The 25179-nt window shown below is 42.7% G+C and overlaps 1 protein-coding gene across 3 annotated transcripts in view; it reads left to right on the forward strand.

Annotated features, from left to right (window-relative positions):
• The first annotated feature begins 3027 nt into the window (after positions 1 to 3027).
• LOC143527453 (teneurin-1-like) overlaps positions 3028 to 25179 on the forward strand; it is a 141535-nt gene continuing 119383 nt past the window's right edge. For 2 of the 3 annotated variants that reach the window (XM_077022676.1, XM_077022677.1), the window contains exon 1: positions 3028 to 3455. The gene's annotated coding sequence lies outside the window, so the exon portion shown is untranslated. The remainder of the gene's footprint in view (positions 3456 to 25179) is intronic. The other variant, XM_077022678.1, reaches the window with a different exon arrangement.

Below are 25179 nucleotides of genomic sequence, written 5' to 3' on the forward strand. Positions count from 1 at the left end.
ATTTCAATGACTGCAAACATTCCAGTACGCAGCACACTGATGATGCTGCTACTGTACATTTGCATGCAAATATGCCATAGAGTGAGCAGCGGGATGAAGAAATTGTCTAGAGAGCTGAGAAGACCACAGTTGTAGAGAGCCTACGAGAGGTATCACAGTCAGGAGACAGGACGCCTGCGCGGCCAAGCAACCGCCTTCGACAGCAAGAAGTACGTGAGGCAGATAATTGCAGTGCTGAAATATCTTCAAGCGCTGCACATTTACTAGATTTCCGAGTATGTTATCGCAGTCTGCGTGGGGTACAAAATCGATTACCTGTTTATCAGCTATTCTCATTTTAGTTCTGCCAACAATGAAAGATAGTCTCGAGTCCATTACAAAATATGAAATAAACACCTAACAATGTTTCTACTGGGATCACGTTGCTAAACAAGCATGGTGCACACTGGGCAGAGAGGACTCTTCTCCACATCTAGTTGGATCATCTAGCAGCGTCGCGATGACCTTGGCTGAGATTCTGAATATAGTGGAGATCAACAAATGAACAGCTGCACCACAATCTGTGAAAATATCAGAAAGTGGACATCACCATTTTGGTTCTATTTAAATGCATTTTTTGGTGATGCTGGAATTTTTTTGTAAGCAACTGGGTCCATGCTTTTACACAAACAGCCCAACAGAATGCTGAAAATTCAAAAATAAGAAATGTGGGTTGACATCCTCTGTGTATAAGGCACAAAAAGTTGTCAACTAAACAGCGGCCATTTCCTCTGAGGTAGTAGAAATTCTGATTCTCTCCTCATTGGCTCAATTATAAGTCCAAACGGCAGAATGATCATCGATGTTGGCTTTGCTAATGACATACTGTAGGTTTGATTCAGAGAGGTAGCTCATTGTAACCAATTGGGATGCATTCATATTATAATTACACAATTACATTGCGATTCATTCTGAAACAAATGTTTACAGCATTTCAGAAGATTGACACTGTGTGGTCCATGGGAGATGCTTCGGATGTAAATGGGGAATTAATATGCTCTCCAGATACAGAAGACCACTAATGCAAGCAGTTCAAATTCCTTTGTGTCACATGGGTTCAGCCACTTATACATATTTCTGTTCAACTCTTCGGCTTCACAATATACACCATGACACTGTTGTCCTCTCATAGTAAATAAGCTTATGGAGCATGTCAATTTGCACATTGCTTGGAGAAATGGATAAATCAATGGGACTACGTGGACTGCATGGGAGAATCATCCTCACAAACACATTTATCGTATTACACTGTCAGTTTGAGTCTTCTCTCAATGTTCTTTATCAATAACAGATTTGAACAGTACTGTCCAATGACAGTTTGGATTTACATGTTGAATTTTCTTATGTGAATGTTTAAGATCAATATTCATCATTACAATGTATTTTGCTCACAGTGTCTTTCAGAGCTGTTCGGAGGGGTCACTGATCAATGGGACAGAAAGGCATCATTGTGTAACTAAGCTATCAACCTTCTCCTTTTCTTTATACTGTCGGTTACAGCTTAGCTCTGTCAGTTCCATTCCCTTAAGCTATGATAAATTCAACAGAATTTGGGCCTTGACCATTTGATTCACATAGCTGGTTGGTCTAAGGACTGAGTGAGTCTACTGATCCTCTTGGGCTGCTCTGGACGCCTGGTGGCTGAACTATAAGCTGTGGGCCACCTAGGAAATACAAAAATCCAATGCTATGTTTATGTACTGCAATACAGCAAATCTCCATAATACAAATGTATTTATATGACAAATGAACTGACAATATTTCACATATAGAACCTAAGATTTCTTTTCTTGAAAGGTATGTAAACCACACATATGATGTAGTAAATGAAGTTTAGGAGAAAGGGCTTGTGCTCCCCTGGTTTGAGGGACTCATTACACCTGCATGAAGCAGAGGTGGGTGTACATTGTTTTTCCTTCATCTTTAATCCCAGCTCCTGCTTATATGGTTTGAAATTTCCTCACTTTACAGGACTTACTGGTCTAAAAGTAGGTGCCACACAGAATTCCAAGACCAATATCTTGAGCTCTAAATCCACCTCTCTTTCCTCGGACTTTATTTCAAAGAATGTCAGCAAGTGTATAGCTTCTTATCTTAGCCATACTGTTACTATAAACAACGTCTCATCAGTAAACGTCACTACTGAGTGTATTCCAACGTTTAATGGAAAAGGAGAGGATGGTTCTTAATTTACTTGTATAACTTGTGGAAATAAAGGTATCACAGATAAATTTTGTCAGTACAGCATGTCAAGGCAATCGTTTTTAATAAACCATCTGAGTAAACACAACAATTGAGTTTTACAGTGTGCTAAAGCCAAATCGTCCATTCATTAAGTGAACATAAACCATAATTTGTGTATTCAAATATTATATTGAACGTTAACCAGTGTACCTGGCCCTTCAAACCTGTGCATTTCTTCAGAGATTCCTTATAAAATATGGATATTCTTTTGTTGCTGTGAGAAAACATCAAAGACCTTGAAGATGCTTTCACGCTTGCTGTTATGGAGAACACCGGGGATGCGACATTCTCCATAACATCATCCTTTTCTTTCAAAAGACACCTTGTTCAGGTCTCCATAATCTGCAATCTGGTTCCACAACAGAAAAGTATGTCAGCACAAAAAAATTATGATGATGATGTCCATGATGGTGATAATTACTATGATTAGGGAAAGAGCATGCTAATTATTGGACATGAGTTGTAATATTGCTCAGGGGTACACACAGCGTGTGAGAAAAATACTTGAAATATTTTATCTGTGAGAAAAATACTTGAAATATACAGGGTCAGAGTGAAAGACCTTGAAATGGCCTGTGTCTTCATGAGGTCAAGCTTAAATAATTGTTGTTATGAGTACTGGCATACGCACTGAAATCCACAGTGAGAGAGGGAGTGAGGAAAAGGGAGATCATAGTGGTGGATGTATGTAAGTTACCAGAAATATTTATCCGCATTCATAAGAGCTCAAACTAGTCAAGCTACCTACCGACATAAAATCACATCCAAAGAGGTTGCTTGTGAACGTAATCCAAACGGACACCACTCCCCCCTCGTTTGGGCTGTGGTATGTTCCGGAGTCGCTGATATAGCGAGTATGAGAGGTTGTCTCCGCGACAGCAGGCTCTGCGAAGATTTGAGCTTTATCCGTGGCTCCCGGGAAGAGGTGATACGGGCGAACGCATGCCCCTTCTCGTCTCTAACCAAGCACCACTCGCTCGGTTCGTGCGCTGCGCGTCAAAGCCCATCTGACTCCATCCGACGACGCAGGCTGGCCAGATAGACCTCTTGCGCCATCCGTTGTGAAAGGATAACTGAGAACATTAAGGCTAACAGGGATTGTATATGGTGATTAGAAGTAAGCCAGTGCGGACCAAATGGAATGGGACTAACCTGTTATGGCAACGGGAAAGGTAATACCGGCTGTTTCAGTCTACTTTCGTATGATCTTAGTGTGAGGTTGCGTGTGGCATGTGTAGAAGCGTGTTACACTCATCCGTGCCGACACACCACTCATACACACACTGACATATAAATACACCGCACATGCATGAAGTCCACACGACGTCTGGCTAAGATGTTGAATGACAGCACGCTGGATATTTTACTCAGTGCATTTACGCAGCGGCTTGGATGATGTTCACGTTTCACTTCACCTGTCAGGAAAACAAAAGTGACCCGAATAGGGAGAATTCAGAGGACGGTGGACACGGCGGATAAATGTTACGTGTAGTGTCGAACATCATTTCACGACTCATTCCCATCTTAACTTACACAACGCCGTGACAGCAAGCTGGACCTCCATCCTCACGTCCTCCACCCGCGTGTTACTGCAGCGCATCTGTGTCCACACACTTGGGCTTGGGTCAGCACACTCATCTGGGTTTACTGACTTTGTGGGCCTACTTATGATGCATCTAAAAATCACATATCGGGGAGCATTGTTCGAAGGACGTTTACGACCCAGCTCGCCAGTTTTAACCGGTAAAATATCAAAATATCCGCCCGCCACATATAAAACTGAGCAACAAGGTATAAAATAATAATTAAAAAAAACTTTCTCCAGTTTCATGTCAGTGCACATGCGGTTTATAAGAATCGTGGGCTGTGACATACAAGGTTGACAATTATGTCAAAATATTGTTGTAATCAGTCACTGTGTTTCTTTAAAGCACAAAACTTGTGAACCTTATTTAGAGAGATGTTACTTTTAATAGAGCTTGATTTTTTTCTACATTGAATAAATGTCTAGTTTGTCCAGTGCTGTAGAGAAATCTCATTTTCACATTTTCAGTTTGGTCATTGTGTTGTGTTTGTTTTTAATTAATTTCACTGTGATCAAACATTACAAATTTCGGAGTCCCAGTAAAACATGCCAGTGGCGTTTGTTGATGGTGTTGTGAGGGAGTCAGAGAGGAGGCGCTCACCTCTCCTCCCGTGGAGGTTCACGTTAGACGTTAACTCCTGTGCCCTTTACATCGGGCTGTCAGCTCTTTTCTAAAAGCTGCTCTGTGAATCAAAGACTATATATTCTGGCAGCTCCTTCATTCTGTGGCTGGCCTGCTGTACTTTGGAGAAAAGGAAGAAAAAAAATCACCATTACACCCCTTTTGTCACTACAGCCTGTGCCTTAACCTGAGAGGTAGGCCAGGCCTAAAGATCTCCCAATCACCGATGTGAGACCCAGTCCATTTGTTTCGTAGGTTTCTCATATTACTCTCATTCTGTGCTCATTTTTGGAAGATGGTGTCTGCTGAGGACACCGTCCCCTGTCGCACCGTCACCTGCGTCCTTTAGGATGGAGCTGCTACATTCATCACGACGGGGCCAGTCTAGCCTCCCCCCCGTGCCTTTGTTTTCCTGGGGAAGGAGAGGCGAAGCAGCCCGTCCCTCATCTCCGGTCCCCCCCCCCCCCCCCCCCCAATTAATAGAGCTAATAAAAACCCAGGCAATCTGTTGCAGCTATTCGTGATTAATAGATGAGCATCTGTGCGTGTGTACGCCACCTACTCACATACTCGCGCTGAATTCTTCCGTGGAGGAGCAGGACGTGGCATATGGGCGACGGGACTCGCCGGCGTTTTACTGGCGAGGTTGGGAGTCTTACTGGAAACACCCCAGCGAGATCACGCCACCGCTGCAGGACTGGACGCGTGGTGAACACGCACGCGCGTTAGAGCGCGAGGCCGCGCGCGCGCGCGGATAAACCGTCCCGTCCGCGGCCGCGACGTCGCCTCCACTCGCATCCGAGAGTAACGTGTCGCCGGCAGCTGTACGCAGCCAGTGCTTCTTGGCACCTCTCGCATTCGCATAATTACTGTATGTGGTACTCGATTGCGGGATGCGGTGCGCTTTAATAACCGCCGCGTCGGTGTTTGTTGCCAAACACGACTAACCCCGCTAGTGGCGTTCGCTCCTCCAGATGCTGGCAGCGGAGTTCGTGTGGAGGTGTGTTCCTCCTGCTCTCGCTGCTCTCCTGGCTGTCAGCTCCTCTCCCACTAGCGCCACAGCCGCCTGAGTGAGTGGTTGACACCTCCCTGGCCCTTATCCAAGAGGAGAGTGTCTAAAGTGGGGCATCGGACTGCGTTCCTGGAGCAGGAGGAACTCACAGGCCCGGCCAGGGCTCGCTGGGCTCCTTTGCTTCCTCAGCAGTTTGATATTGTTGTGCCTGTTGTTTATTTCGATCTATTTTTTTTTTACCCCCACCACCACCACCACACTAAAAAATGTATATTGCAAATAAACCCATAATGACTCTGGATACGTCTGCAAGATCTGAGAATTTTGTGAAATGGCAGCAAATTGTGGCACTTTATTAAATATTAAACATCAAATATATAAGCTGTGATTCATTACATGGTGGAGAAGAAGTCTCCAACAGGAATGGAGAAAAATGCGAGTCCATTTACACTGGGCTTACCGTTAGGATTACAGTGGTGGGCTTGTTTGCAGCAGCGTTAGGCTGTCTCTCCTCCACCCAGCAGAGCACCACCAGGCCTTGTGCTGTGGGGCTGCGTGCAGTCATTCTCAGGGTACCAGTAGCCCAGCTGCCTGCTAGCCAGTGTGGAGTTACCTTCACCGTGGGGCTCGGTACAATCCAATGGCCCAGGTCGATACGGAGACATTTCACCACAGGACAAGGCCATGGTGGGGAAGAACTGGCCTTGTCCCGGCCATTAAAACCCTCAGCGCACCGCAGTGGTCCGGTCATATTCATTTTCACCCATGTTTGTGCTTTGTTATAAAACTAATTCCCTTTCTACAAGCTGCTTGCTTTACTACAAAGGCGGTAAAAAAAAAAACAGGAAATGTTTTCTTCGAACAGCCTGATTTATGACAAAACTAGTAGATAAGAGGAATCACACCACAGGACAACAGCGGGTTTCCAACGAGCCACTAACCTGTGAGAACACAGACCAAAGCAGAGAGAGAGCAACAGAGTCCATCTCAAACAGGAACGTACGTCATGACCAACCAGGAGCCTGGATATTTACATTAAGGGTTTCACAAACCAGTTCATGACACTGATAACATTGACAGTTTTTCCATTTGTGTTAACTGGTTCATAACTAGTCACACAAGTGCGTAGTTAATGATATGATTGTGTCGGGGGAGGGGCAAGCTTCTACAGTACTCCAGTGGAGAAGAGTTCATGATAGCAGTCTACCAAATTACAGGAACGCTTAAGACCCTAGTCTTATAGGTCTTTTGAGTGTGCATGGAAGTATGTGCATGCATGTGTGTGTGTGTGTGTGTGTGTGTGTGTGTGTGTGTGTGTGTGTGTGTTTTGTTTATCTGTGTTTTTTAGTCTCTGGGAAGTGTCACTCAGTAACACTCTGAAATGGTGTTCTTGGCTAACAGTGATATGAGAAACCTTAGAATTCTGTATATGGTCATGCTGTTCAGGAAATGATCTGGATTTTAATTATTATATTTTTTGTATATGACTATAGGTTAAATATTCTTATTATTTAAGTGGACTTAGTTCCTAGTATAATAAAACAGGACACCCTTTTTAATCTTAATTTCATCTTATCTCTTCCTCATTCATCTCTTCAACCTGATTATTTAATTGCAGCAACAATCAGCAGATTAATCAAATATCAAAGTAATAATTAATTGCAATCATGTCAGTTAATAATGCAAATATTCAATATCACGTGATATGACACAAGATGAATTTGCCAAGGTACTTTTGAAAAAGATCCAAGATATTTAGCAAGTTCACCCTGGGGCAAATCGATTGGTATCACATGGTCCAGAGGCTGTCTCGCAGGAATAAGCTCCTTGTTGCATCCTAGGGGCATAGGTCAAAGGTGCAGAATGATATGTGGATCAGAGCTGTTATTAAGGGCACACTAAAGTGCCCGGACAGGCAACAGCAGCAAACAGCAGCACACCACCTCGGCCACTGCGTCTATAGTGGAAGAGTGAGTTGCTGGCTGTCGATCTGACGCTAGCTCGGAGTAATTGGAAACGTTCAGATGAAAATAACTATATAATTGCTGTTGTAATGACCATTGTGCCTTTCAAAATTATCATGTGATTGAACTTGTTGAACAGTTTTTTTTTTTTTCCTACATGATGCATTTTCATCACTAAAAAGGATGCAGTCTAGGGTTCCAGCCTAGCTGTCATTACAGTTGGCTTTAAATGAGACCCACTCCATGCACTGCTGCTGTAATGAATGCCATTAACTTCAGGGGGTCATGGCTGTTGATTCTCGTGTGTGTTTTTCAGCTTCAGAATGCAAAGCGACCGCCGCCCCCCCCTCCCACACACACACACACACACACACACACACCCCTTTCAGCTGCAGCGTTGCCATGTTTTACTCTGCAGTCCTTCATTGTTGCTCTCAGGTTGATTTGCGTCGACTTTGACCAGCAATGTTGTTTTCAGCCCGTTCCTCTTACAAAAAAAAAAATACAGCTTGATCTGTTTTCATGCAAAAGGCTCACTGCATTTCTTGTATATATTAGAAACCATATATAATATTCCCCACTCACCCTCCCACGGCCTTTCCTTCGAGCCTGGGTCATCTACCAGAAGTCTGGGAGATTAAGGGTCCTGTTCAGCATCTTAGCTGCTCCCAGGACTGCACTGTACTGGAAAGAGATCTTGGATGTTGCTCCAATGTACACTTATATACGCATATACATACACACACACATACATACAAACACACTGCCCTGTAACAGTACGCAGTGTCCAGTATATGTGATTAATGTCAGTAACTTCTTTCATCATTTTGTGGATATAGTATCCTCAGCAATGAATTATTGAATAAGCTAAGTTGGATAAAATGCTAAGCGTTCTCACAAACCCCTGGCATTTCTCTTTCCCTTCCCCTCTGTATGTTCCCATCTCACAATAAGATCACTTTTTGTTACCCCCCATCCTGCATTATTTATGATTTCTCATTTTATGAACTGTGCCCAGTGGCTCAGCGTGCTCCCTAGCCCTATTGATTTGTACTTGCTCGAGAACTGGTATTAAAATAATGCGCTGCATGGAATTTGTGTGCGCGGCCCGAGCAGATGGGGGCCGCGTGGAGTGCATCAAATGATGTTTGTTGGAGTGGCGACACGGTGCCCGCAGCCATTTCGGGATGGGATTACTTCCCCCGTGACTCAGGAATCTTATCACGCCCGTGTGTCAGTGAACGGCAGGCTCCGTGCCAGCCCTCCATTCCAGGAGAATAGCCAGGCATGTCACCTGTCACCTGTCGCCCACAGTTCACCTGTAGTCTTCACCCACTGCCCCCACCCCCCCAAACCCCGCCCAAGAGACCGGGGGCTGCTTGCTCGTGCGGTTTGACGCTTTCCCCTGCAGGCCGCCCTCAAATTGCCGCTTTATGAACACAGTAGGAGAAAACCCCACAATTACTTATCTGCTTTCGTAAGCTTAGGCACTGAAAGTGTAGATGGCCCTTTAACACTCCGGCTACCCGCCTCCTCTTCTCTCAGAACAACAAGACAACAGCGCAGGGTTCCAGTGCTCCAAAAACACACGTCTCCTTTTCATCCCAGAGATCTGAAGCAAAGGGATCTCTTGTAGTTCTGAAGCAAATGGATCTCTTGTTGTTGGCTCGGTTCGTGCTGCTATTAGGATGGTGTAATCTATTCATTTGTGGACTTGCGGTGAAAGGGAGGTGGTGGTGGTGGTGGGGCGTGGCTGATCCTAAGTCAAATGGATTGGTCTAAAATTGGTATGAGGAGGAGGGGAAAAAATCCAATTTATTTTCTTTTATCAGTACATTAAGAAAGAGTGATCAAGCTTTGACACATGAGTGTAGCCCTCCTTTTTGACAGGATTGGCTGGATATGACCACATATCCCTCGGACTGAGCTGGACTATGTGCTCTGGTCCGATAGCAGGGATTTGTTTGCTTGTTACACCTCAGTGAGTATGCTGTACACTGTGAGATGGGCCTTTTTCCTCATGATGCATCATACTGTATAGCAGTAGGCTACACATTTAGTCCTGTTCTTCAATGGACAGCAACAGAGCACAGCAAATGTGTTTGAGCCCTGAGCTCTGATGAGGATAACCACCAAAATAAAGAACAGGGGCGAACAAACACACAAATGTAATAAGGATCATAATGACAGTGCCAGAAGAGGACACTGCAGCCCACAATGGAGACATAATGAAATAATAAATAAAGGCAATCAGCAACAATAACAACAACAAAAAAGAGACTATTAGACACAGCAATATTAGAGGACTCTGGCCTGACTCCCTCTTAGATGTGAAATTAGTGCTGCTTTGTCATTTCATGTTAGAGGCTCTCCAATGCAAATAATACAATAAACAGTTACTAACCTTGTATACACAGTAGTGAATCTCCTTGATGAAGTGCTAGCACTGCAGAGTTGTATCTGCTGGGACCTGTAGCTGTGAATGGAATCAGGTATTAATCAAGTCACCCGACGACTTTGGAGGAAAGAAATCAATTTTTGTTTCTTTCCAAACGCATTGGGACATAAATTGGCTGTGACGTTAAAGCACACAGCTTGGCAATACATGTCAAAATAATTAACTACGGATCCATTGTAGTTATGGTGGCCTGTTGTTACCTTCATTCCACCAATCAGAAAGGACTGGCACTTCCTGAACTAACTGGTCTGTTCGTACCGTTTCTGAAAGGTTTGTGATTCTATTGTTCTGCATACAAATTTGTACGCATTGGTCAAAATTTACAGAAAACTATTTTCTATTAAAATATATTGAAATATATATATTTAAATTTTATTTCATTATTAACAATGTGGAATTTAGCCTACTGTGACTCTCGTAATACTAGAACCACTTAAAGATCCACAGAAATGTACAAGAGATTGTGTGTTAATTCCAAACACACCTTTATTTTGTGATAGTTTGTCCCAAAGTATAAAGTTTCCTCCCTCTTGAGAAGGAGCTTATTTGGAGCAAAACACAGTGGCTGCAAAAACAGGCTTGTGTTTCCACTTCAGGTCTACCATTACGGTATTAGAGATGGAGATCGGTTCCTGGATGAATCATCCAGTTCTCAAATCAGTCTGGGCCAGCTTTTCTCCCAGAAGTTGTGTCAGTAAGAGGATTCATCCTTCCTGCATGACAGGATAAATGTGTTTCTCAGTGGGGAAGACAAGGAAGCAACTGCTCTTTCACACGAACCAAAGAGACCTTCTCTGAATGTGAATCATTTTCTTACCCAGAATCCTTAGCACCAGAATCCATGTGCTCCGACAGGAATGCTCATTTTAGAAGATTGTCCAGATTTGTAAGAGATTCTGTGTGTGGTAGACATGACTAGATAGGGTTCCTCAGGTGTTACAACACAAGGCGAACTGTAAAAGGAATAAACAAGTATCATATGAACACTATTCTTAACAGTATTTAATACCACTTATTTGTCCAATGAATGCACCCAGAATGAACCAAACATTAATTAGCCATGACATGTATTTACAGTAGCCTTAATTGTGAAATGAATTTAATTAAGACAAATATATAGGTCATTTAAGTCTACATATTGATTTCTGAAAAAATTTTAATTACATATATGGGAACTTTAAATTGAAGATCATAAACCTATAAACCCTGAGCATGTATATATTACAGTGTATAGCCTATAGTTTCTTTTTTTTTCTTTCTTTTAATGTCCTTTTTTATGTGTCTTTTTAGTCATTCAAAGCATGTTTTCATATTGGCACTGACATGTGTGTTACACACTTCACTAAGATTCCCACCTAAAGATGTGCAGTCTTACACAAAGAGGAACAGTAGCACATCTGGACAGGCAGCTTTAACGGACCCCTTTGTTTTATTTAGCGGTATCGCTTCATGAGTGTGTTCACATCCTGCTTGCACATTGGTACATTAATTTTGTACAGAAACGAGAACATTAATTTTGTACAGATTCATAATTGCATATGAAAGTCCATAAATAAGCAAACTAGGAATATATATTACAAGATATACATTTATATTAATCATCCATCATATACACTGAATTGGAATATTTCAGTATTCATTCGGACTGAGTCGTGGAAAGCTGCATTGGAGTGAAGAAAGTCACAGTGTTGATTTGGAAGCAGTTGTGACATGTTTACACCCCCCACCCCCACTCCTCCACACACACACACACACACACACACACACACACACACACCACCACCACCACCACCACTACTACTCTGTTTGTATGAACTAGCTGGCGAGAACGTGATCTGGGCTTGTGAGTGACAACCTGCTGAAATCGGCGGTTTTACCCTCCGGGGCGAAGGCCGTCGGTGGACGCGGACGCACTGCAGGTTGATGAGGGAGATAGCGCTCCTGGAGATAAGGGATTGCACCACTTCAGAGGGGGAGACTAGTGACTTTGACATTTGGCTTCTTAGCTGGAGTTAAGTCGACTCAGACCGTCACAGCGTTTGTGGCAGCTTCTAAACACATCGGGTTTGTCACGGCTTTGATTTGTGCGGCTTAATCTATCATTTGGTCTGACACTGAGTGAGAACAGACTCTCTGTATGTAGGCCATATATCTGTTGGTAATCACAGCCATTTCTTACTCTGGCATTAAGTATTCTTGATGTCACGTTGTGGAGGCACACACTTGAATTTTAACGACGCAGCCCGGACTCTGTGATCATGCAACGCGATTTCACACTCCCCGAAGTACCCGGAGGAACTGGACCTATCAGTTTGCCGTAGACAATTTGCTTTGTGCGTCTGTGCATTAACCTTTTAACCCTCCCCTTCGAAAAAAAAATAGTGTCTCCAGGCGAGGATCTGCGAAAATGACAGAATAAAACGATGGGCTCTGTTAGCTAGTTATAGCTCGACTCGGTTTACGCATAATATGTACCTGCGGCCTAGGTACGCGTCACGTGTTCAAACGTGCGGAGGCGAGACGACGAGGCGAAGGCCTGCAGAGAGGGATACACACCGTGCAGGCTGCCGGTCCACTAGTTGTGTTAGCCTCACTTTTTTTCATTCGGGTGATTACGGGCCTGTCCAGGTGTGAAATTCAGGGCTGTGTGAGGGAATTGGCATCGGTTATGGAAGGAGGAACCGACTGGGTTTAGCAATTAATCGCATCCCTTTTACCGACTCGGAAAGTGCAGGACTCGAGCTGGTCGTTTCCCCACTAAAGCCTGTTTGAAATCCATGTCCACGTAGTTGATAGACAGTCATTCACCCTCATCTCGTGGTTCAGACCGCGCTCCGTTCTGCAAAAACTACTACCGACATGGTGGTGTTTTCCCCCTCAAGCTTTGCAATTCTGTTTCCATCTAAGACTGCTTGGGATAGCTGTAGAGTATGAAACCTTTTACATCATATAACACAAGAATACCTGTGGGGAAATACTGTCAGGTTTGTGCTTTTTGAGCTAGAATGAAAAAGATGCTCCAAAAATAGATCATATAAATTTCCTGGATTCTTCCCTCAAACTAGATGAGACTTCTAAGACTATGTTTTGTACTCCATGAGCTCGAAAGTAAACCCAAGCCCCTCTTTTTGATGTTGCTTTGAATTGCTGCCACCTCTTTGAATATTATTCCTTGAACAAAATCTAACAAAGCTGGACTGAAAAAAGTGGGCTAACATGTTTTCAAAAGGGATTGTTTGGTTACACCTTTGCTATGGGATTAGTAGGTTCCCCCAAAATAACATTTGTTTCCTCAGATTTTCTTTGGGTGCATTTTAAACATTTTGTAGGTCTAGAGTGTTTATATTTATATTTAAATATATAAAAATACAAATGATCTATGTTCTAATCACTACAATATTGCAATGTGCAGCATCGCAGACCTGACAGAGTTAAACAACCCGTATCTGTCTGGACTCTCATTCCTCTCTGGCCGTGACTGCTTCACACGGTCTAGTTCACAGTGCACCTAGTGCTCGACTCTCCTGGTGCCTTCACCACATTAGTGGGAGGAGACAAGGTGAAACACACACTTGTTTTGGATAGGTTCCCCAACCTGGCTATTTAAAAAACCGCACTGTCCTTGAACACTGTTACATTGTTGTTTGTTGTTGTGGTGGGTTTTTTTACCCCTTTATCTTCTTTTTTCATATTGATGGATGGTTCGTTTCCACCTTCTGGAGATGTATTTTGAAGTGGCTTTTCGGTCACTCTCTTGAACTGCATGGTAACACCTTCAAATTGCACTACCATATACATCCTCCCACAGCCTGACCAGGCGTGGTGTGGTGTCACGTGATCCGTAAAGGTGCGTGGCACGTGGGCAACACGTGGCACAGCTCTCTCCGGTCCCACTGTGCCACGGGTGCAGCTGGTGACTCGGCGGTCACGTGTCGTGTCCAGGGATGGCCTTCTCAACCCCCCTTCTGTGCTATTCCACCCCGAACACATATCCAGTCTCGAGGGGGTGGTGAGCGTTGCATGGCCAGTCCTCAGCCAACCATGATGAAGAATTCATATGGTGTGTTTGCTGGTGTGGAAATGCATGCATCACTAAAAATGATATGAATATATCTTCTGATATGGATACGACTGCTTGGCATATAATTAAAGCAACAATCCTAATATTTGAATTAGGTAATATCAATGTGAAAACTGAAAGCACAGTTGTGTTTTGTAAACATGTGTGTATATGTATAACATACAGGAGATAAAACCGACAGGAGAATTTTTAGTGCAGCTGGTGATCAGATGTTGCTGCAGAGCGTGTGTGCCCAGTCTTGCCTGTCATGGCCCTCGTTGTGTAGCTAAAACCATCAGCGACTGTTACTGGCACAGAGATCTTCAGTTATCGATGGACCTGGGATTACTAAACACAACTAGGCTTTAGATCGGATTTTGGAGCCTTTGCAGAAATAATTTCCGATCTGAATGTTGGAAGTGACTATGTAAGTGACTTTGATGTTGAGTATCGATTGTATTCAGTCCTGGGCATACATCCAGTAAGAACCATGCAGAGTTCATAGGGTTTAGACATGCGTTCTGGGGAGCACGTGCCAGGTTTTCCCCTCAGAAATCACCTGAAAGGGAAGGGTGGTAGTAGGTTTGGGCTAATAAATAATACCATCGTCCAACGCCGACGGCTGTTGGACATCACGATGTTTTGACCCAACACCTGTGTCCACACAGACAGCAGGGTGCAGCCTGCCCACTCTAATTCCACTATCACTTCATTTATGTAGGTATATTAAAATGCAACAAAAATCCTTTGTGTTATTGTTTTAATTTTGTCAAACGTATATCTCCGATTCTCAAATCTATTCATGGCAGTGGAGTTTTCTTCCACATGAGCATACATTTACATAAAAAACTGACTAATGAACGTATGAAACGCTTTAGTGCTTTATTTTAAATAGAGGACATCAATCACACCAAGTTTAAGTGATTTTTATAAAACAAAAGTCACTTTGTTGTTGCAGTAGCTCAGTTAATTAATAGTAAATCACATTAATGTATTAATTAATTGAAGTCATTAAAAAAGTATAAAAGTATATAAATATGTTGTAAGATTACCTCTAACACCCCTTCCCCACCCAAGATGCCATCATCCATCTTATTTTTTTCTATGTAGTCATCATCATATGCCAGCTACATATACGTTACTTGGCGGGTATTACTGGACAAAAAAAGCAATTAATGTTTGAAGAGAGCTGAGGTGTTTGGCGATAGAGAGAGAGAGAGAGAGAGAGAGAGAGAGAGAGAGAGAGAGAGAGAGAGAGAGAGAGAGAGAGATTTAAAGTTACACAGATACTTACATACTCTGAGGAAAACTTTGGGATCACGGATTTAAAATTGTTGGCATTGGTGATTGGATGGTTGGTTTTGGTGAGTGAATTTTGAATTCCAGATGTTACCAGGAGACGTAATACTATTTAGAGATTGTGCTGACTGCCGTTTACAGTTCGTAATCAATAAAAAAAAACACATTTGAAAAACATTTGGGGATTATTTTTTTACATTGTGGGAGTGCAGCAAAATGTAAGCGGTGTGGTCTTATGCTTTCTTTGATAAGGTAGTCACTCTGCCAAAGGCATGATCCTGCATTCAGCCTTCAGCGTACAGTCCACTCTGCCCCGTCTTTCGTGAGATTGGATCTTTTCCACATCAGCTGAGCTCAAATGAAACAGCTGATGGTTATTTCCTGTGACATGATACCAGCGGTCGGGGCAAGTCCGGCCTCCCCTTCGCCTTCCTCTCCTGTCCTCCTCCTCCTCCTCCTCCTCCCTCCCGCCCTCTCCGCCTTTCTCTCTCCATCAAGGTGTCTGGTGCCTCGGAAAGTGTAATTGTGGTGTTTTTTTTATTCATCTGTTGCCTCTCACTACAGATAGGGTGGCTCTCTGCATCTATTTTCTTCCCCACGAAACACGGAGAGGGAGAGCGATAAATCCCCAGTAAGTGCAGATGCGACTGCGCTCCAATTCATCACGTCCCGAATGCAGAAAGCCGGCGTAAGATAATGTCACGTCATAAAAGGGGGATGATGCAGCCATCAAAAGGGTCGCCGTGGCGTGATTACTTTCATATGGATGTGGATTAAGCCGCACATGTATGTGTGCGAGGTGAACGCCGCCTCTATAAGCCGCATCGGCGCAAGTTAATCTTCTGGCGGGCAGCGAAGGCGCTCTTATTAGCAGGATCTGGAGGGCAAGGCCAGCCGGTTCTGAAACGCGCCGGCGACTGTCTCGACCGACTCCGACGGTCTGGCTTCGGTGTTGCTCGCAGATTGCAGGATGCAGACGCCTTTGTTCCCCCGGCTAAATATAGCCGCCGTCTGCCGGCGATTAATAGAGTCCGCGTATGATTCAGTTCTGTGGACCTGCTGTGCGGTGGTACATAGACGTAGTGGATGGAAAGAGACGGAGGGGTGGGAAGAGGTCATGAGTTAAACACTGGTCCGTGTCTCCTGACCATGTTGAGAACCACTTCCACATGTAGTGTGTAGTCAGTGTCTTAAAGAGTTCTCTCAAGCTACAGAAGTGCTTATTTTTTTTCCACCAGCCATTTAATAAGAATCAACAAAAACAACAATTTCAGATTTTATAATTAGTGCTGTTTAAACGTTTTAGAAGATGAGGGTGCACTGAGAAAGGCGTGGATTAAATTCATGTGTTTGCCTCCATTACTGGGAGGAAGCTTTTTGGAATTTAATAGAATTTCGAATAATAAATTACTTTGAAATTGGTATATGGTTTTACAGATTAGTGTTGGGTATAGCGTTTATAGGAGTCTGAATGCTTTCACTCCACAGTGTAAATAACAGCAGCTGAAAGCTGTGTTTTATTGATGCTAATTATCGTCACTTCTGTCTTAGCGAACATGGGCTTTTAGAATTCGCAGCAGCTGAAGTATATTGTGAGGAAATTACATTGTAACAGGCCTTATGATTTGACTGATGTCGATCAAGGGCACTGATTAATCATTGCAAAAAAACTGTAATGCAGTGGTGGAAACCAATTTGTATAGAGCAGTCATTTATGTCTGCTTACCCACTGCCTTGCGAGTTTACATTTCTTATTGTCAAATCACCACACTGCGTTACTTCTGAACTATAGCTGCCAGACATCTGAAGGCTTATAATAATAACTGTTAACGCAACCATTTATTTGTGTCCTTACAAAGAGTTTGGTGATATGTGCAAGGTTAGTAATTGAATGCAGTGATCACTGGGTCCCTATACATGTCCAAGAGTGCCCAACTCCAGTCCAGGAAACCAGGGTCCAGCAGTATCTTCGTTGCTTTGAATGTCATTATAAGTGCTGTGAGTGAATGAGTGTTGTACAGTTAGTGTGATCTGACTTACATAATACTAACTGGCCATAGATTATTAGTGATGATAGCAGTGTTGTGAGTGATGTATTATTTTAGTTGTTGGCCTTTTAGTTTATTAGTCAGACAGTTGTGGCACTAGACAGTATCAAGTATCCAACTATTTATCTCTCTAAATTAATGATAGGGCATTTGGATGTTTGAAGGAAACACTGTTATTAACATAACAAAGTGGAGCATCAATAAGATCATGATGTTATCATATTGTGTTGTATTAACAGTATTATGTCCAACAGCTGATGCAACGGCGGTATCACTGAATCACAACAGAACTGGAAAACGTCGTTTGCATCGGTGGCCATGTTTTGGACAGAGGTCACATGGCCTTCCTGGATCGTTCAGCTGGGGGCAGTGAGAGAGATGAAGGGAGCACGTTTATGGCTGGAGGAGCTACCACGGTGGCTAGCATAGCCGGTGTATTTTCTTTCTTTTCCTTCCTTTTTTTTCCACATGAAATGAGGTTGGCTTGAGGAACAAGCTAGTGGGTGTTACATCAAAATGGGAAATCAGAGCATCTAATGGGCACCCTACAGTGGGGCAGAATTAGAAGGAGGAAGCTCTGACAGTGAGCTCACAGGCATTAGCTGAGCAGGTCTCTTGAGGGCGGCCTGCCGATAGGGGGTCCATTCGATGGAAGGGTAGGAGTTTAGTCCGACACTCTGTGCATGCCCTAAACCATGCTGTGACTAATCTTAATCAATGATTTTAACTGCACTTGTTACTGTGGAGCAATGGATAGGAAGGATTCTGTGTACAATTTTCTCATAGAGTTACTTTAACCTAGGTCACACTATGCTTTCTGTGAAATATATCCTAGCTATGCTGTGCGGCAAGATTTTAAAATGAGTTAGATTGTAATACATGGTGCTTATATACAGTACATGTTGGATTCATTTTGAGAATTTGAGATGAGAAGAAAGACATTTTTTTTCTTCACAGCACAAGGCATTTCTGTCCCATCTATAAAAAATAATAACAAATTAATAAACAGTAATTATAATGAATCTCTTAGGATAAATCCGTTCGAATCAAAATGTTCAAGCTCTAAAACTAAACCAGGGATCTTATGCTCTTTGTTCTTGAGGATACCAACACAGAGACTCCCGCTGTGCACTTTAGGGTTTCCACGAGGAGTCGGTTGGAGGTTTGGGGGGAGGTGTTCACTGCAAATGAATAAGCCCCCAAATGACTGTGTGGTGATAGCAGGTATGCATATTTCACCGACATCAGAGGGGGTTAGTGGTGCGCTAGAGACTGCGAGAGCAGCCAACGCCTCCAGCTCGCTCAGAGCCCTCGGCTAAAGCAAACTCCCAACGTACCCGGCAGCTGTGAATTTTACAACAGGAGGTCCCTGGTCTGATACCAAGCCCTGACTTCATGTTTAATGTGCATTTATTCCTTCAAACTGAGCCGGGCGGGTGCCGTACAAGAGCAGTGGCGTGTTGCGCAAAAGAATAAAACCACGAAAGGGCCGCAACCCACCTCCCCTCCCCCTTTCCTTTAGCCATAAATTAGCCGTCGTGCTAAGACCCGGCGAAACAAATCATCGAAAAAGCAGCGCAACCCAGTAACTGACAGGTATTTTTTCAGGACGAACCCCAGGCGTCGCGGAAAGCAGTGGAGTAGGGACGTGGACGTGCCCCCTCCCACATAATGGTAATGGCCCATGTGAAAGTCTAACTCCCAATTAGTCAGCGAGACAGTTCTGGGGTATGCTTCGAAAACAGTCCTCTAGTAAGGAGTGGTAGGAATAACGTTAATAGAAGTTTGACTGTTGAGAGTGTCTTACAGACTGTTAATTTTAACAGTGTTCACACGGATGTTTTTAAAAAAAAGGTAGTAAGTGCAAAAGAAAACTAAACTTGTAAGACACGGTACTGCCAGTACTGACTGTTAAGCAGTGCACGGAAAGTCAAGAGAGAGTGACCTTCAAGAGAAATAAAATCATATGGTCAGCTGCCGAAAGGTCAGTTAAGTAAGCTGGATCAGCACAAACAGGTGCGAGTCCACTAATATATTTCTACACAATTTGCAATGCCATAATTGGCTTGGTTAGTCATTCAGAGATACTGAAAGAAGTCAAGAGAACATTGTGGTGTCTCAGTGAGGAATGATTCCATACGGAAGTTTAATTTAGTGGCTTTTTACCCAGGAAATGGCTTATAATGGCCTTTAGCAATAAGGGAGATGGTAGTAATACAAATGAGGGAGGAAAATGTGAAGGGAAGAATACACATTGCTTCAATTTTTCGAACTGAAGCCGTTTTTGTAGCAGTACTTGAATCTACTGAAGGCTATTCTTTGAAAACAGCCATGAAGGTTTAGTAAATAGTACTCACTCTTCACTGTATGAGGGGTATTTTTGCCTTAAAAATGAAGCATTCTGAATGAATACCAAGAAAATGACCAAATGGCTTCTGCCAGTTCTTCCTCCAACCTTAACTCGGCTATGCTGAACAACCTTGAAACTGTCATTTCCACAGCAGCCTAAACTAGTTCGTTTGGATTCTTTAATGTTTCTTTGGTTTTTCATCCGTTCTCCCCACATGCTGAATTTCCTTCCTGCTAATGGACTTTGTTACCCCACACAGTAACTTTGTTACCCCACACAGTAACTTTGTTACCCCACACAGTAACTCTCTTGTAGCCATAAGGAAAAAATCATGAAGGTTATTTGCAGTGTTACACACAAGCTCTGCTATTCCTAAAATGTCTCCCTCATTGGGTTTTTGAAGACAGCAGAGTTATACTTACAGAGAAATGGCAGAAGTTACGAAGTATAGATACAAATATAAATGCTCCTGATTCACTTCTAGCCCTTCACATTTTCTGGTGAAACAGTTAAAAGGGTGAGACATTGCTATGATGAAGGCTGATACAGCTTTTAGAAACACCTACATACCAGCCTTGTAAGGGTGCCACTGAAGTCCGCGGATCATCTGTTGGTGTGTGCAGATGCACAGATTGTGTTAGCCATCTTCTGGTCCCTAACTAACAGGCATTTTCTGGCAAGTTTGCTATTAGCAGACTGCTCTCAACCCAGCCATGATATTTACAAGTGTAAAAAAAAAACATATTTAAAAAAAAATTATATGCAGCAAAAAAAATCTGTATGACCAAACATGTTCTTAAAAACATTATTGAGTATTTTAGATTCCAATTGCAACTGATTTTAACTGAATGGAAATTTAATGAAACACATACACATATAAGGAATTATTAGAAATTGAAATTAATTAAATAAAGAATGCTGGCAGTTGTTTATATCATGCTATTAAAATTACTACATAATCCACTGCTGTAGCTTTAGTTATTACATGAGGGAGAACCAAGAAAACTTTGTATCTGAGTGAATATCATTTATATGTTACGCTTGGAAAAATATGCTTAGATTTTAGCATGCTAATCCATTGTAGCAGCTCGGCACCCCCAACCATACATTACCATTTTAGTGCTAATACCGTGTAGTGAATGGCCTGCCAAGCAAATTACATCCAATCAGCAGTGGTCCTGTGGTCAGGAACTAGCCAATGACAAATGAGGCAGTAGGTTGCCGGCAGGACCGTATGTGCCAGCAGCCTGGCTTCTGTCACTAATCCACTCACCTGTACAACAGGTGTGGCCAGTGGCCAGTGAGTGTTGATACAGCGGATGTGTTTCTAAAAAATGTGTTTCTTAAATGTCTTAGGGTGGTTTTCCATGGATAATATTACCTGTACTCCCCCAAGTTGTCTCAGTCAGTTGCTAAACTAAATTGTCACGCTGAGCGTTTTCCAAACCTTGTTCACCTGCTGAGCGCAAATAATCTCCTGTAATTTCCGAGATAATTAAGTAGCAAGTTGTCTATGTGACAGCTGACATGCTGAGATGGAGCTGACGTAGTTCTGTGGGCACAGGCCGATCTCTTATCGTCACGAGGAGTGTGCACAAGAGTAAAGCTGTTCCCGTAGTGGTTCGCCGTGCTGTGATCAAAGTAATGAACTATGCATACTTTATAACAGGAATTATAAGGTAATTTAATGGAGAGGAAATGTAATGCAGTTTTTAAAGTACAGCGGGGGATCACGTCAAAGTATGTTAAGTGTGTGCGCGCATGCGTGTGTGTGTGTGTGTGTGTGTGTGTGTGTGTGTTGAACTAACTTCTTCTAAAAAGGCCACTTTCATTTGTAGTTGCTCCCTATAGGTGCAATTACCAGAGAGAAATAAACAGGTTTAGAGGATGAGGCAGTCAGTCGTTCAGTGCTGCAGGCATGAACAACTTTGTGTAGGAGCACAGAATGTATACACCCTCTGGTGAGCTATACGTCTGCAGAAACTCAAGCTACGTCTCATTTTGGAACACCTAGTGTAACCTGAAATCTTTGCATAGCACTTCAATTATAATCTATAAGTGCAACAAATTTAAGGATGCTGTATAGCTTGGGTCTGGTGAAAACAATGCCATAATCTTTGTGTCACCAGGGAGAGGTGCATTTACAAGTGTGATGGTTTCAGAAGCCACCTCAGAAGCTTTAGCATGTCCAAACAATCACAGTGCACATTCACAAGGTATACGGGATCTTTCCTGTCGGGCACAAAGGACCTAGCATTTGTTGGCAAAATTAAACGTATAACTGACAGATGCAGTAAATAGATCCATATTTATATGTGAACGCTTCAGCGCATTAAATGCTCCTGGGTCATGTCATTACAATGAATGTTGGAAATCACTGGAGAAAAATAAGAGTACAAAAATGTTTTGCAATGCCAAACACTTATGTCTTATCTTGGGACAAAATTCAGTCCGTTTACAATTACATGTGACTTTATTGACTTGTTTAGAGATCCTGTCTCATTGGCCTCATTAACCTGGGTGCCCTGCCTGAACTCACAGATGCGAGCAAAAGACAGCAAATGTGCTCCTATGCCCTTCAGCGGCCTCTGGGAAAGGACAATGGAGAGACTTAGACTGAAATGGTATATTATCTTATTCAAATTATGCAGTGTTCCTAGGGCCCCCCCAAGGTTCTTGTCCATGGCTCAAGATTACCTACTGGTAGAACCTCCAGTGATACCAGGAGATTACACTAATGCTAATTCTACAGCTGGCTAATGCAAACAAAGGCGTGTTCTATTGGCCAGAAGAACACCAGACTGCACTAGACTCTATGTGCTGCAGTAATCTGTAATGGCAGGTTTATGTCGTTTCTGCCTGAGAGAGATTAGTATTTACGGTGTTGTGTTAACAAGTTAATAAGCATCATGGGTAGTGCCTTAGGCCCCAGGTCAGCAGCTCCAGCAACTCTAACTAATTTGCTTGTGCAGGGAAATAAAATGTGCTGGCAATTTGTTTCCTGGTTAGTGACAATTTGCGAACGGTGATGTTTAAAACGGCGGAATTGCAGATCGTCATTTACAGATGCCAGTCTACTCCACATGTAGTCATGGACGCAGAGATCATGGACTACTACTCCACATGTAGTCATGGACGCAGAGATCATGTTTGTGTCAAGAAAGAAAGATAAAAAAATCTTTTTTCCAAATAAGTGGGTTAATTGCACAATTTTAAAACAAACTCTAGGTTGAATTCTGAAATTTCTCAGTTGTTTAACTTTGGTTATGTCATACATGTGCTGCAGAGACGTAGCCGTGCAGAGACATAGTAGTGTAGAGACATAGTGGTGTAGAGATATAGTGGTGTAGAGACGTAGTCGTGCAGAGACATAGTGGTGTAGAGACGTAGTCGTGCAGAGACGTAGTCGTGCAGAGACGTAGTGGTGTAGAGACATAGTGGTGTAGACATAGTGGTGTACAGACATAGTTGTGCAGAGACATAGTGGTGCAGAGACGTAGTCGTGCAGAGACATAGTGGTGTAGAGACATAGTGGTGTAGAGACGTAGTGGTGTAGAGACATAGTGGTGTAGAGACATAGTGGTGTAGAGACGTAGTGGTGTAGAGACATAGTCGTGCAGAGACATCGTGGTGTAGAGACGTAGTGGTGTAGAGACGTAGTGGTGTACACTAGAGACATAGTCGCGTAGCGGCACAGAACTCAATTCCTCTCTTTGCCTCATGATGGTGAATTGTGAATAATCTCATGATTAAAGATACAAGGTACATAATGGATACTTCCATAATCCTTAAAATTTTACAACTATTGTAGATATGTTGAGCTGGCCCTCACATTACATAACTGACAATGCTTTAGTACTTTTTAGATATACAAGATTCATTGAAGAACCCCTGAAGTCTTTCAATCAAAGATGCCACCTCAACGTATATACATACATTCATACCTACATATATATGTGTGTGTGTGTGTGTGTGTGTGTGTGTGTGTGTGAGTGTGTGTGTGAGTGTGTGTGTGTTTTTGTGTGTGTGTTAAAAAATTCTGTGCATTATATCAGTAGCTGTTAATTCCTGAAGCATCCCTTTAATGTACATGTAGTCATCTTTTTTTTCTTCACTACTCCCAGCACACTTGACTCATTAGCTAATTACCGAGCCTTTCATGAGGTTCAAATGGGTGATTTAGAACAGGAAGAGACCCGGAGTGTGTGAGGGAAGTGTAAGACCAGGACTGGGGAAAACTGCGTCATATTATATTCTCTTATTCTCTTATACAAAGAGAATGTCAAAATCGTTACTGAAAATGTTGCGTCTTGATAGCCTATCACGATGCACGTGAAGGTTTTAGATGGAGGCCCCTGTCAAACACAGCCAAATACAGATGAGTGAAATCTACTACCTCTGAGTGTTTCCACATGCGGTTTAATCTTTCCTCTATCTGTAATATTTGAGTACTTCACTTTCTTACACATAAGTGATAATGTCAGATGGTAGATACTAATGGCACAGGTGTAATAAGATGCCCTCAGTGAAGTGTTAGCATTGCATAGGTCTAAATATGCGAGTTAATTTGAAATGCACTTTTTAATGATAATGCAGTATACCGATAATAATAAAAATGTGATAAATGTTCTTTTATGAAGTGGTGGTACAATTACAGAAGTATCAGGGCTCTAGATGTTAGCTTATTAAGTAACATTATCTATATTACTCAACATAAATCCTTTTGGCTAATAAAAATCTTTTTTTTTTTGCTCTGAGAGGCCTAAAGAATGGAGCCGTTTCCAGAATGGTTTTAGACTGAGTGTTCAGCGCAGCACTCCAAGGTGGATCCGTTGATAACACCAAGGTTAGACAGTTTGCATGGACTATAAGCTGATGTTTAGAATTGATGGGACTACTTCCTGGAGTCTGCCATTCAAACCTCCCTTTCATATTGGAGGAGATGGAGCCGCATCACTCTCCATCAGTCTGTCTACCTTCAGACGCTGTTTTTCTCCTCCAAAGGGGAAGAAAAGTCCACCTGCGTGTTGTTCGCAGTAAACATGGATGAAGCGTCTGCTGTTTGCTTGCTCGTCGAGAAAAAAATAGCTGTAAGGATAAACTGAGCTGTGTTTGGATGTCCCGATCGGTGCTGTTGCTCCGTGCTGCTCAGCCTCTGATGAACCTTCTTATTTATTAATTTAATGCGGTTTTGGGCTTAATTTAAACACATTCTACCTGCCACCCAGCGAGGGCTTCACTATCATTCTTACACTTTAACCTAGCAGGTATTTAGCGAATGAGCTGACAAAAGCCTCCTCAATTTAATTTCTATGGCAATAAATATAAATAAGTAGACAGTGTAGATGCAGTAAAATGTTATTTGGCTTTGCAGTCAGGAGAAACACCTACTATATTTCTTTCAGCTAAGACGTTTTATATCAGTAATGGGATGAACCATATATGGTGCCCAATGGGGGAGCTGTAATTAAAAGATATTCAGCTGAAAATGTTGCAGG

Source organism: Brachyhypopomus gauderio, chromosome 11, assembly GCF_052324685.1.
Source record: "Brachyhypopomus gauderio isolate BG-103 chromosome 11, BGAUD_0.2, whole genome shotgun sequence".
Lineage (NCBI taxonomy): Eukaryota > Metazoa > Chordata > Actinopteri > Gymnotiformes > Hypopomidae > Brachyhypopomus > Brachyhypopomus gauderio.